Source organism: Mustelus asterias, chromosome 13 (assembly GCF_964213995.1).
Source record: "Mustelus asterias chromosome 13, sMusAst1.hap1.1, whole genome shotgun sequence".
Lineage (NCBI taxonomy): Eukaryota > Metazoa > Chordata > Chondrichthyes > Carcharhiniformes > Triakidae > Mustelus > Mustelus asterias.
This window is the reverse complement of record NC_135813.1, coordinates 93,794,060-93,798,431: the sequence shown is the minus strand read 5'-3', so window position 1 is coordinate 93,798,431 and position 4,372 is coordinate 93,794,060.

Genomic DNA, 4,372 nt, shown 5'->3' with positions numbered 1-4,372 from the left:
TTCCTCCTACAATCTGAAAGATGTGCTGGTTAGGTGCATTGGCCATGCTAAATACTCCCTCAGTGTATCCGAACAGGCGCCGGAGTGTGGCGACTAGGGGATTTTCACAGTAAAATGTAAATCTACTTGTGACTAATAAATAAACTTTAAATAAACTCTGCAAGTCTGGCAGCATCTGTGGAGCAAGAGAGTTAATGTTTTGAGTCTCCAGTATGACTTTGGTTCACCCCCGTGTATTTGCTGGCACAGGTACAATGGGCCAATTGGCCTCTTTTTCTGTTGGAAACTTTCTAGGATTCTATAATTTATCTATTTTGACTGCCTTCTCTTTTAGTTTCATTTGTTTTAAAAGAAGCTTTTCACTCGATTTTCTTCCATAATTTTGAATAAGGATTTTTTTAACAAGTCAGAGTAAGGAAAGACAGGTATATGATTGTAAGACACCAAATGAGTGAATTTGAGAACTTTTGAGATCCATCAGAGAGAAGCATCAAGAAGGAGTAAGAAACCTCACAGCACCAGGTCCAACAGGTTTATTTGGTAGCATGAGCTTTCGGAGCGCTGCTGCTTCACCAGGTGAGTAGAAGTAGGTTTCACTCCACAGCAACAAGCAGAAAACAGTTTGCACCAATATTCTTATTTCCCTGATTTACTGGTGTTCCATTTTAAAACATAAAAGGCCAGTTCAGACCAGTATTCTTATTCCCCCGTTTTATTGTTTTTTTTTCCCTTCTGGGCAGGCTTGGATCAGATAGCTTTGAATAGGAATAATTAGCAAATGCATTTACTGGTGCAAATTTAAAGCACTAGGGAGGTAGATTATAAACTGTTCTGCAGTTTCTCTACAGATTTAAAGAAACAGTCACATACACTCTCATTTCTCATCAAATATTAGGTACACCGTAAAACTCTTGAGGTTACTTGCATCTGAGGAATCCTGACCCATTGGTTCTATTTTAATTTCCTTGAATGTTATAAAGTTCATTATTAATGGCCTGCATTCATTTCATTGCACTGTAATTTTCATGGGTTTGTAAACCATGAAATCAGTGAAATTAAAATCCTCATGAAACTGATAGTATTATATTACTAATATATATATATATAATGTGGAATTAGATGCTCTGAAATGAATCTGTTGTCCCCCTCCCCATCTCAGTTGTATTCCAGGAAGTATCCCTATTTGCTTTATAAGTCAAGCAGAAAGGAAGTTTTTACTGCCCTCTGCTGGTATTTTCTTTTTTTGTTTAATAATTTTCTTTTAATCTAATCGGAGAGTTAAAAGAAAACATTCCGTCCGTTAAGATCCCACCTTTAATTGCTGATCTATGCGACATCTGTTGGTAAGAAGTTTAACAACACCAGGTTAAAGTCCAACAGGTTTATTTGGTAGCAAAAGCCACACAAGCTTTCGGAGCACTCACCTTAGAGCTCCGAAAGCTTGTGTGGCTTTTGCTACCAAATAAACCTGTTGGACTTTAACCTGGTGTTGTTAAACTTCTTACTGTGTTTACCCCAGTCCAACGCCGGCATCTCCACATCTGTTGGTATCAGTTATGGCAACAGTTTAATGGCCTCGGTGTCTCTGGCCTAGAGAGGGGTTAAAAAAGAAAAAAGAACACTTGGGGATTTCTGCTATCCAATGAGTCTATGCTAGAAAGTGCATGTTGGACAGACAGTGAGTGAGAAGCGAATGCAGCTCGGCTGCGATGTTCTCCATGCTAATTTCTCCCAGCCCTTTATCAAGTGCCTGGGCTTCTCCATGAAGGATGGGCTGAAATAAATCGCAGGCGGCCAACATTCAAGGGAACTCAGCCCCAAGCAAGAAGTCGAGGCTTTCGAGATGGGAGAAAACAGGGGAGAGAGAGAGAAAAAAAACACTTCGACCTGTCTGAAACGAAGTATTTTTAACGACACCATGACTGAGACAATATAATGACTTTACTCTTCAGGGATGTGTGTTAATAGCAGCATTCGAGAAAATACAAATGATTGTATTGTGCTGCTGGCGCCGAACAATCACAGAACGGTAAAAGAAGCTTTAAAAATGTATTAAACCAAGAAAATGTGATAAATGGTTCAATTACAAAGGAGTACTGGATCTGTGGAATTATACACCCGGTTACACATTTGAATACACTGGTTAAATCTTTGGTAAGGAAGAGCATTTAGGTCATGGGGATAAGATGGGTGGTTAAATGTTATGTGGAACACGGTGATCTGACAGGTAAGGGGAATCAATGTTTTGTTTGATGAACCTTTCCCGGGGAACAGGAAGAAGAGTTTCAGAAACTTTTCTCAGAACATTAAGTGGGTTAACAGTAATTCACTTCAAAAGCCAGTTCAAGGTGTAAGCCTCAAGTGAATTTAGTACAGGTACATCACCTGAATTAAACATGCTCAGAATATCCACAAGTCAGCCCAATACTTTTTCTGGGGGTTCATACTTGCCAATTACGCCAAAAAATCGAAAATTATTAAAACATTCAGGGAAAATTACTTTAGAGAAAAAAAATGTCTCTGGTCAAATATCTAAACCATGTCCTCTAATCTAATCAGCTCTGACGAAAGGTCATCCAGAATCGAAACGTTGGCTCTATTCTCTCTCCACAGATGCTGTCAGACCTGCTGAGATTTTCCAGCATTTTCTGTTTTTGTTTCAGATTCCAGCATCCAGTACTTTGCTTTCATTTTTCCTCTAATCTAATCTTTCACACAATCCAGAAACTGTTACATCTGCTTTTATTTTAAAAGCAGAACACTAAATATGGTCAGTCTTGTCCCCCCAAAAAACCCTCGTTATAGAACCACTAATGTTTTACTGGTCCAAAACAATGTTCCTGCATCATTTACCCCACATAAAGAACGACTACAGGGTGTGCTGAAATCAAGAGTGTTCCACATTAATCTCCTATAGCACTGTTCATGGCGAGTGTGGTCTGGGAATGTTTACTCTCCAACCTCCTCCCTGTAACACTTTCACTTCAGCCCTGCCTGGACAGATGAATTAAAAAGGCAGATCCATCCAGCTGCAGCTGCCTCGCAGTTTCGGAGGTGAGCTGTAATTGCTCGCAAATGTCTGGCTCCAGCATGATCTACTCGATGATTAATTGTCACTGTCTTGTTTTAAGATTGTTAGGTGCGAGGCTTTTACAAGTAATACTGATGGTGAAACTAGGAAAAGCCCAAAGCTTATCTGGCCACATGGGATGGGTCTCACTGTGATTTCAACTTTTTTAAAAAAATCATCCTTCCTTAAACAAAAAATACATCTCCAAAACCCTTTGGTTACTCAAACGGGGCAATGTTTCTAACGGTCTCTGTTGGAAATGTTTAGTCAGCCAATTATGGTAAGGATTTTGTGTCACGTCACTATCTTCAAGGTTAAAGAGAGGAGACGGTCACTTGGTAAATGCACATCCTGTCTGCAGCTAAGCTTCCAGTTTTAATTCCTGATTTACACTGAGCTAGCTTATCTCAGCTTGGGCGAATCCCCTGATATGCTCCTGGCAACAGAGTCCTACAGGCCCCACGTAGCCTTCACATTTCAAGACATGGTTAGCAATCTAACAAGAGACAGCACTCTACAGAAATTACTTTTTTTTTTAAATGGAAGGAACATCAGGGATTCTGGGCTCGGGATTTTTATCAATCAACATTATAAAGGCGTTGTCAGAAATCGAGATTTTATAGTGACTTTATTAATCTGTTAAAAGCCCAATAATTAAATCACCATACCTGACCTCTACTTTAAGGGTGCCGGCGGAAGGAAATAGCTTCAAGCTTGGCTCCAGTTTCTCTCTTCCGATGGTTTAACTACCTATCAACACTTTGTCAAAGTTCATGTACAAACGGCAAGGCGGACAGTGACTGCGGATCAATAGGATGAAGCAACCCCCATCATTAGAAAGGGAAGGGATAGAAAACACAGGCGGGATGAAAGAGAAAGAGGCGTTTGGTGATAAATCAGAAAATACTCTGCCCCAGACTAGCACCATGTTTTATTCCAAGTCCCTTCCTCCCCCCAAAATTAAACAACCGAGATTATTTGTCAGAGCGTTGGGGGTTGCAAGATCAAAAGGAAGATCTTTCAGGGTGTCGCAGTCTATAAAATTCTCATCAATACTCTTCTCCTAAACTCAATGTGAAAGTTACCCTGAGAGATGTGTTCACGCCAGGAACGTGCGAGATGTGGCGGGGAGGTTACAATAAACCAGCTCCTCTTCTCCTTGTAACAGGAAAAAGTGAAATACAGCGAATGTGTCAAACGGTACAAGGATCAAATCTGACTCGCACACATTTGTCACCTTTCCCCAGTAAACTCTCACTAGAACACTCTTCTCCAATACATTGTTTCAAGAGAAGTCACAAA